Consider the following 10,241-nt stretch of genomic DNA (forward strand, 5'->3'; position numbering starts at 1 on the left):
ATCACGCCGGGTTAGGCTTCCAGGACCTCGGCTAAGCACTTGTAACGGGCCCTGGTCCACCCCTGCCAGCGCATTTCAAAACTTGGCATTAATTTCGACCTAAGAGACGAAGTCTGATTTTTTTCTACCACTTGGGCGGCCTTTTTGCACCCAGAACACCCGCACCGGCACCATAAATTCGAAGGGTGCCGAGTGCGTCGGCGCAGATTCTGCGACGGAGTGACACTTCCCTCTTGTGGACATTCAGCGGTAGGTGAAATGCGCACTCGGTCTTCTCTTTTCTTTTCCTTCCAGTGAAACTTTGGCAACATTCTGCGAGCTGCTGGCTTCCAGAACCTCGGCCAAGCAGGTGGAGGATTTTTTTCCACTTCCAGCTGGAGGTGAGGAGGGACTTTTTGGGCAAGATCACGCCGACTTAGCAAGCAAGGTGGAAGTGCCAGCATGCTCCGTGGCTGGAAGTGTGGATGTGCCAGCACCCTCCCTGCCTATGGAAGTGTGGAGCTCCAGCACCCTCCCTGCCTATGGAAGTGTGGAGCTCCAGCACCCTCCCTGCCTATGGAAGTGTGGAGCTCCAGCACCCTCCCTGCCTATGGAAGTGTGGAGCTCCAGCACCCTCCCTGCCTATGGAAGTGTGGAGCTCCAGCACCCTCCCTGCCTATGGAAGTGTGGAGCTCCAGCACCCTCCCTGCCTATGGAAGTGTGGAGCTCCAGCACCCTCCCTGCCTATGGAAGTGTGGAGCTCCAGCACCCTCCCTGCCTATGGAAGTGTGGAGCTCCAGCACCCTCCCTGCCTATGGAAGTGTGGAGCTCCAGCACCCTCCCTGCCTAGGGAAGTGTGGAGCTCCAGCACCGTGCCTATGGAAGTGTGGAGCTCCAGCACCCTCCCTGCCTATGGAAGTGTGGAGCTCCAGCACCGTGCCTATGGAAGTGTGGAGCTCCAGCACCCTCCCTGCCTATGGAAGTGTGGAGCTCCAGCACCCTCCCTGCCTATGGAAGTGTGGAGCTCCAGCACCCTCCCTGCCTATGGAAGTGTGGAGCTCCAGCACCCTCCCTGCCTATGGAAGTGTGGAGCTCCAGCACCCTCCCTGCCTATGGAAGTGTGGAGCTCCAGCACCCTCCCTGCCTATGGAAGTGTGGAGCTCCAGCACCCTCCCTGCCTATGGAAGTGTGGAGCTCCAGCACCCTCCCTGCCTATGGAAGTGTGGAGCTCCAGCACCCTCCCTGCCTAGGGAAGTGTGGAGCTCCAGCACCCTCCCTGCCTATGGAAGTGTGGAGCTCCAGCACCCTCCCTGCCTATGGAAGTGTGGAGCTCCAGCACCCTCCCTGCCTATGGAAGTGTGGAGCTCCAGCACCCTCCCTGCCTATGGAAGTGTGGAGCTCCAGCACCCTCCCTGCCTATGGAAGTGTGGAGCTCCAGCACCCTCCCTGCCTATGGAAGTGTGGAGCTCCAGCACCCTCCCTGCCTATGGAAGTGTGGAGCTCCAGCACCCTCCCTGCCTATGGAAGTGTGGAGCTCCAGCACCCTCCCTGCCTATGGAAGTGTGGAGCTCCAGCACCCTCCCTGCCTATGGAAGTGTGGAGCTCCAGCACCCTCCCTGCCTATGGAAGTGTGGAGCTCCAGCACCCTCCCTGCCTATGGAAGTGTGGAGCTCCAGCACCCTCCCTGCCTATGGAAGTGTGGAGCTCCAGCACCCTCCCTGCCTATGGAAGTGTGGAGCTCCAGCACCCTCCCTGCCTATGGAAGTGTGGAGCTCCAGCACCCTCCCTGCCTATGGAAGTGTGGAGCTCCAGCACCCTCCCTGCCTATGGAAGTGTGGAGCTCCAGCACCCTCCCTGCCTATGGAAGTGTGGAGCTCCAGCACCCTCCCTGCCTATGGAAGTGTGGAGCTCCAGCACCCTCCCTGCCTATGGAAGTGTGGAGCTCCAGCACCCTCCCTGCCTATGGAAGTGTGGAGCTCCAGCACCCTCCCTGCCTATGGAAGTGTGGAGCTCCAGCACCCTCCCTGCCTATGGAAGTGTGGAGCTCCAGCACCCTCCCTGCCTATGGAAGTGTGGAGCTCCAGCACCCTCCCTGCCTATGGAAGTGTGGAGCTCCAGCACCCTCCCTGCCTATGGAAGTGTGGAGCTCCAGCACCCTCCCTGCCTATGGAAGTGTGGAGCTCCAGCACCCTCCCTGCCTATGGAAGTGTGGAGCTCCAGCACCCTCCCTGCCTATGGAAGTGTGGAGCTCCAGCACCCTCCCTGCCTATGGAAGTGTGGAGCTCCAGCACCCTCCCTGCCTATGGAAGTGTGGAGCTCCAGCACCCTCCCTGCCTATGGAAGTGTGGAGCTCCAGCACCCTCCCTGCCTATGGAAGTGTGGAGCTCCAGCACCCTCCCTGCCTATGGAAGTGTGGAGCTCCAGCACCCTCCCTGCCTATGGAAGTGTGGAGCTCCAGCACCCTCCCTGCCTATGGAAGTGTGGAGCTCCAGCACCCTCCCTGCCTATGGAAGTGTGGAGCTCCAGCACCCTCCCTGCCTATGGAAGTGTGGAGCTCCAGCACCCTCCCTGCCTATGGAAGTGTGGAGCTCCAGCACCCTCCCTGCCTATGGAAGTGTGGAGCTCCAGCACCCTCCCTGCCTATGGAAGTGTGGAGCTCCAGCACCCTCCCTGCCTATGGAAGTGTGGAGCTCCAGCACCCTCCCTGCCTATGGAAGTGTGGAGCTCCAGCACCCTCCCTGCCTATGGAAGTGTGGAGCTCCAGCACCCTCCCTGCCTATGGAAGTGTGGAGCTCCAGCACCCTCCCTGCCTATGGAAGTGTGGAGCTCCAGCACCCTCCCTGCCTATGGAAGTGTGGAGCTCCAGCACCCTCCCTGCCTATGGAAGTGTGGAGCTCCAGCACCCTCCCTGCCTATGGAAGTGTGGAGCTCCAGCACCCTCCCTGCCTATGGAAGTGTGGAGCTCCAGCACCCTCCCTGCCTATGGAAGTGTGGAGCTCCAGCACCCTCCCTGCCTATGGAAGTGTGGAGCTCCAGCACCCTCCCTGCCTATGGAAGTGTGGAGCTCCAGCACCCTCCCTGCCTATGGAAGTGTGGAGCTCCAGCACCCTCCCTGCCTAGGGAAGTGTGGAGCTCCAGCACCGTGCCTATGGAAGTGTGGAGCTCCAGCACCCTCCCTGCCTATGGAAGTGTGGAGCTCCAGCACCGTGCCTATGGAAGTGTGGAGCTCCAGCACCCTCCCTGCCTATGGAAGTGTGGAGCTCCAGCACCCTCCCTGCCTATGGAAGTGTGGAGCTCCAGCACCCTCCCTGCCTATGGAAGTGTGGAGCTCCAGCACCCTCCCTGCCTATGGAAGTGTGGAGCTCCAGCACCCTCCCTGCCTATGGAAGTGTGGAGCTCCAGCACCCTCCCTGCCTATGGAAGTGTGGAGCTCCAGCACCCTCCCTGCCTATGGAAGTGTGGAGCTCCAGCACCCTCCCTGCCTATGGAAGTGTGGAGCTCCAGCACCCTCCCTGCCTATGGAAGTGTGGAGCTCCAGCACCCTCCCTGCCTATGGAAGTGTGGAGCTCCAGCACCCTCCCTGCCTATGGAAGTGTGGAGCTCCAGCACCCTCCCTGCCTATGGAAGTGTGGAGCTCCAGCACCCTCCCTGCCTATGGAAGTGTGGAGCTCCAGCACCCTCCCTGCCTATGGAAGTGTGGAGCTCCAGCACCCTCCCTGCCTATGGAAGTGTGGAGCTCCAGCACCCTCCCTGCCTATGGAAGTGTGGAGCTCCAGCACCCTCCCTGCCTATGGAAGTGTGGAGCTCCAGCACCCTCCCTGCCTATGGAAGTGTGGAGCTCCAGCACCCTCCCTGCCTATGGAAGTGTGGAGCTCCAGCACCCTCCCTGCCTATGGAAGTGTGGAGCTCCAGCACCCTCCCTGCCTATGGAAGTGTGGAGCTCCAGCACCCTCCCTGCCTATGGAAGTGTGGAGCTCCAGCACCCTCCCTGCCTATGGAAGTGTGGAGCTCCAGCACCCTCCCTGCCTATGGAAGTGTGGAGCTCCAGCACCCTCCCTGCCTATGGAAGTGTGGAGCTCCAGCACCCTCCCTGCCTATGGAAGTGTGGAGCTCCAGCACCCTCCCTGCCTATGGAAGTGTGGAGCTCCAGCACCCTCCCTGCCTATGGAAGTGTGGAGCTCCAGCACCCTCCCTGCCTATGGAAGTGTGGAGCTCCAGCACCCTCCCTGCCTATGGAAGTGTGGAGCTCCAGCACCCTCCCTGCCTATGGAAGTGTGGAGCTCCAGCACCCTCCCTGCCTATGGAAGTGTGGAGCTCCAGCACCCTCCCTGCCTATGGAAGTGTGGAGCTCCAGCACCCTCCCTGCCTATGGAAGTGTGGAGCTCCAGCACCCTCCCTGCCTATGGAAGTGTGGAGCTCCAGCACCCTCCCTGCCTATGGAAGTGTGGAGCTCCAGCACCCTCCCTGCCTATGGAAGTGTGGAGCTCCAGCACCCTCCCTGCCTATGGAAGTGTGGAGCTCCAGCACCCTCCCTGCCTATGGAAGTGTGGAGCTCCAGCACCCTCCCTGCCTATGGAAGTGTGGAGCTCCAGCACCCTCCCTGCCTATGGAAGTGTGGAGCTCCAGCACCCTCCCTGCCTATGGAAGTGTGGAGCTCCAGCACCCTCCCTGCCTATGGAAGTGTGGAGCTCCAGCACCCTCCCTGCCTATGGAAGTGTGGAGCTCCAGCACCCTCCCTGCCTATGGAAGTGTGGAGCTCCAGCACCCTCCCTGCCTATGGAAGTGTGGAGCTCCAGCACCCTCCCTGCCTATGGAAGTGTGGAGCTCCAGCACCCTCCCTGCCTATGGAAGTGTGGAGCTCCAGCACCCTCCCTGCCTATGGAAGTGTGGAGCTCCAGCACCCTCCCTGCCTATGGAAGTGTGGAGCTCCAGCACCCTCCCTGCCTATGGAAGTGTGGAGCTCCAGCACCCTCCCTGCCTATGGAAGTGTGGAGCTCCAGCACCCTCCCTGCCTATGGAAGTGTGGAGCTCCAGCACCCTCCCTGCCTATGGAAGTGTGGAGCTCCAGCACCCTCCCTGCCTATGGAAGTGTGGAGCTCCAGCACCCTCCCTGCCTATGGAAGTGTGGAGCTCCAGCACCCTCCCTGCCTATGGAAGTGTGGAGCTCCAGCACCCTCCCTGCCTATGGAAGTGTGGAGCTCCAGCACCCTCCCTGCCTATGGAAGTGTGGAGCTCCAGCACCCTCCCTGCCTATGGAAGTGTGGAGCTCCAGCACCCTCCCTGCCTATGGAAGTGTGGAGCTCCAGCACCCTCCCTGCCTATGGAAGTGTGGAGCTCCAGCACCCTCCCTGCCTATGGAAGTGTGGAGCTCCAGCACCCTCCCTGCCTATGGAAGTGTGGAGCTCCAGCACCCTCCCTGCCTATGGAAGTGTGGAGCTCCAGCACCCTCCCTGCCTATGGAAGTGTGGAGCTCCAGCACCCTCCCTGCCTATGGAAGTGTGGAGCTCCAGCACCCTCCCTGCCTATGGAAGTGTGGAGCTCCAGCACCCTCCCTGCCTATGGAAGTGTGGAGCTCCAGCACCCTCCCTGCCTATGGAAGTGTAGAGCTCCAGCACCCTCCCTGCCTATGGAAGTGTGGAGCTCCAGCACCCTCCCTGCCTATGGAAGTGTGGAGCTCCAGCACCCTCCCTGCCTATGGAAGTGTGGAGCTCCAGCACCCTCCCTGCCTATGGAAGTGTGGAGCTCCAGCACCCTCCCTGCCTATGGAAGTGTGGAGCTCCAGCACCCTCCCTGCCTATGGAAGTGTGGAGCTCCAGCACCCTCCCTGCCTATGGAAGTGTGGAGCTCCAGCACCCTCCCTGCCTATGGAAGTGTGGAGCTCCAGCACCCTCCCTGCCTATGGAAGTGTGGAGCTCCAGCACCCTCCCTGCCTATGGAAGTGTGGAGCTCCAGCACCCTCCCTGCCTATGGAAGTGTGGAGCTCCAGCACCCTCCCTGCCTATGGAAGTGTGGAGCTCCAGCACCCTCCCTGCCTATGGAAGTGTGGAGCTCCAGCACCCTCCCTGCCTATGGAAGTGTGGAGCTCCAGCACCCTCCCTGCCTATGGAAGTGTGGAGCTCCAGCACCCTCCGTGCCTAGGGAAGTGTGGAGCTCCAGCACCCTCCCTGCCTATGGAAGAGCCACCTCCGCGGGCATGCTGCTCAACCACGCCGGCCCAGAGTTCCAGCCGCTCGGCTACACTCTCTCACAAGCCCCGCCTGGAGCTCCCCAGCCCGCCCCTGGTACCTCAACTACCGAGGCCAGCCGCTCGACCAGGCCGGCCCAGAGTTCCAGCCGCTCGGCTTCACTCTCTCACAAGCCCCGCCTGGAGCTCCCCAGCCCGCCCCTGGTACCTCAACTACCGAGGCCAGCCGCTCGACCACGCCGGCGCAGAGTTCCAGCCGCTCGGATAAGCTCTGCCACTCTCCCGCTAAGCAGCCACCGGTAACGGGGAAATGTCGCCGCCTTGTGGACACGCCCTTGTAAATGAATGGGCTTTCGCACTTAGTGCAATTTTCGCCAGCTCCGTGGCTGCAAGTATGGAGCTATGGAGCCACCAGCCAGGCTGGAGCTCTGGAGCTATGGAAGTATGGAGCTATGGATCTATGGAAGTATGGAGTTATGGAGCTCTGGAGCTATGGAGCTATGGAGCTATGGAGCTATGGAAGTCTGGAGCTATGGAAGTATGGAGCTATGGAGCTATGGAAGTATGGAGCTCTGGAGCTATGGAGCTATGGAGCCACCAGCCAGCACCCTCCGTGGCTCAACCACGCCGGCCCAGAGTTCCAGCCGCTCGGCTTCACTCTCTCACAAGCCCCGCCTGGAGCTCCCCAGCCCGCCCCTGGTACCTCAACTACCGAGGCCAGCCGCTCGACCAGGCCGGCCGAGAGTTCCAGCCGCTCGGCTTCACTCTCTCACAAGACCCGCCTGGAGCTCCCTGCCCCACCCCTGGTACCTCAACTACCGAGGCCAGCCGCTCGACCACGCCGGCGCAGAGTTCCAGCCGCTCGGATAAGCTCTGTCACTCACCCGCCGCGCAGCCACCGGTAACGGGGAAATGTCGCCGCCTGGCGGACACGCCGTTGTAAATGAATGGGCTTTCGCACTTAGTGCAATTTTCGCCAACTCTCTGACTGGAGCTATGGAAGTATGGAGCTATGGAGCCACCAGCCACCCAGGCTGGAGCTATGGAGCCATGGAGCTCTGGTGCTATGGAGCTCTGGAGGTATGGAGCTATGGAGCTATGGAGCTATGGAGCCCTGGAGCTCTGGAGGTATGGAGCTATGGTGCTATGGAGCTCTGAAGCCATGGAGCTCTGGTGCTATGGAGCTCTGGAGCTCTGGAGGTATGGAGCTCTGGAGGTATGGAGCTATGGAGCCCTGGAGCCCTGGAGCTATGGAGCCCTGGAGCTATGGAGCCCTGGAGCCCTGGAGCTATGGAGCCCTGGAGCTATGGAGCTATGGAGCCCTGGAGCTATGGAGCTATGGAGCTCTGGTGCTATGGAGCTATGGAGCTCTGGTGCTATGGAGCTATGGAGCTCTGGTGCTATGGAGCTATGGAGCTCTGGTGCTATGGAGCTATGGAGCTCTGGTGCTATGGAGCTATGGAGCTCTGGTGCTATGGAGCTATGGAGCTCTGGTGCTATGGAGCTATGGAGCTCTGGTGCTATGGAGCTATGGAGCTATGGAGCTCTGGAAGTATGGAGCTCTGGTGCTATGGAGCTATGGAGCTCTGGTGCTATGGAGCTATGGAGCTCTGGTGCTATGGAGCTATGGAGCTCTGGTGCTATGGAGCTCTGGAGCTCTGGTGCTATGGAGCTATGGAGCTATGGAGCCACCAGCCAGCACCCTCCGTGGCTGGATCAATGGAAGTGGTTTAGGTACCAGGCAGCCAAAGGGCCGAGGCCTCACGCTCGACCACGCCGGCGCAGAGTTCCAGCCGCTCGGATAAGCTCTGTCACTCACCCGCCGCGCAGCCACCGGTAAAGGGGAAATGTCGCCGCCTTGTGGACACGCCGTTGTAAATGAATGGGCTTTCGCACTTAGTGCAATTTTAGCCAACTCTCTGACTGGAGCTATGGAAGTATGGAGCTATGGAGCCACCAGCCACCCAGGCTGGAGCTATGGAGCTATGGAGCTCTGGTGCTATGGAGCTATGGAGCTCTGGTGCTATGGAGCTCTGGAGCTCTGGTGCTATGGAGCTATGGAGCTATGGAGCTCTGGAAGTATGGAGCTCTGGTGCTATGGAGCTATGGAGCTCTGGTGCTATGGAGCTATGGAGCTCTGGTGCTATGGAGCTATGGAGCTCTGGTGCTATGGAGCTATGGAGCTCTGGTGCTATGGAGCTATGGAGCTCTGGTGCTATGGAGCTATGGAGCTCTGGTGCTATGGAGCTATGGAGCTCTGGTGCTATGGAGCTATGGAGCTCTGGTGCTATGGAGCTCTGGTGCTATGGAGCTATGGAGCTATGGAGCTCTGGTGCTATGGAGCTATGGAGCTATGGAGCTCTGGAAGTATGGAGCTCTGGTGCTATGGAGCTATGGAGCTCTGGTGCTATGGAGCTATGGAGCTCTGGTGCTATGGAGCTATGGAGCTCTGGTGCTATGGAGCTATGGAGCTCTGGTGCTATGGAGCTATGGAGCTCTGGTGCTATGGAGCTATGGAGCTCTGGTGCTATGGAGCTATGGAGCTCTGGTGCTATGGAGCTATGGAGCTCTGGTGCTATGGAGCTCTGGTGCTATGGAGCTATGGAGCTATGGAGCTCTGGTGCTATGGAGCTATGGAGCTATGGAGCTCTGGAAGTATGGAGCTCTGGTGCTATGGAGCTATGGAGCTCTGGTGCTATGGAGCTATGGAGCTCTGGTGCTATGGAGCTATGGAGCTCTGGTGCTATGGAGCTATGGAGCTCTGGTGCTATGGAGCTATGGAGCTCTGGTGCTATGGAGCTATGGAGCTCTGGTGCTATGGAGCTATGGAGCTCTGGTGCTATGGAGCTATGGAGCTCTGGTGCTATGGAGCTCTGGTGCTATGGAGCTATGGAGCTATGGAGCTCTGGTGCTATGGAGCTATGGAGCTCTGGTGCTATGGAGCTATGGAGCTCTGGTGCTATGGAGCTATGGAGCTCTGGTGCTATGGAGCTATGGAGCTCTGGTGCTATGGAGCTATGGAGCTCTGGTGCTATGGAGCTATGGAGCTATGGAGCTCTGGAAGTATGGAGCTCTGGTGCTATGGAGCTATGGAGCTCTGGTGCTATGGAGCTATGGAGCTCTGGTGCTATGGAGCTATGGAGCTCTGGTGCTATGGAGCTCTGGAGCTCTGGTGCTATGGAGCTATGGAGCTATGGAGCCACCAGCCAGCACCCTCCGTGGCTGGATCAATGGAAGTGGTTTAGGTACCAGGCAGCCAAAGGGCCGAGGCCTCACGCTCGACCACGCCGGCGCAGAGTTCCAGCCGCTCGGATAAGCTCTGTCACTCACCCGCCGCGCAGCCACCGGTAAAGGGGAAATGTCGCCGCCTTGTGGACACGCCGTTGTAAATGAATGGGCTTTCGCACTTAGTGCAATTTTAGCCAACTCCGTGGCTGCAAGTATGGAAGTATGGAGCTATGGAGCCACCAGCCAGCACCCTCCGCGGCTGGAGCTATGGAAGTATGGAGCTATGGAGCTCTGGGGCTATGGAAGTATGGAGCTCTGGGGCTATGGAGCTCCGGGGCTATGGAGCTCCGGGGCTATGGAGCTCCGGGGCTATGGAGCTCCGGGGCTATGGAGCTATGGAGCTCCGGGGCTATGGAGCTCCGGGGCTATGGAGCTCCGGGGCTATGGAGCTCTGGAGCTATGGAAGTATGGATGATCCAGCACCCTCCGTGGCTGACCGCTGGTGCTCGGGGCCGGTGAACTCGGCACCCGCCTCCGGCGGGTGCCTCGGTGACCGCCGTCGCTTGGGGCCAGTGAACTCGGCACCCGCCTTCGGCGGGTGCCTCGGTGACCGGTTGTCGCTTGGGGCCAGTGAACTCGGCACCCGCCTTCGGCGGGTGCCTCGGTGACCGGTTGTCGCTTGGGGCCGGTGAACTCGGCACCCGCCTTCGGCGGGTGCCTCGGTGACCGGTTGTCGCTTGGGGCCGGTGAACTCGGCACCCGCCTTCGGCGGGTGCCTCGGTGACCGGTTGTCGCTTGGGGCCGGTGAACTCGGCACCCGCCTTCGGCGGGTGCCTCGGTGACCGGTTGT

The sequence above is a fragment of the Syngnathus leptorhynchus genome, unplaced genomic scaffold (genome assembly GCF_054491065.1).
Source record: "Syngnathus leptorhynchus isolate UIUO unplaced genomic scaffold, UIUO_Slep HiC_scaffold_250, whole genome shotgun sequence".
NCBI lineage: Eukaryota > Metazoa > Chordata > Actinopteri > Syngnathiformes > Syngnathidae > Syngnathus > Syngnathus leptorhynchus.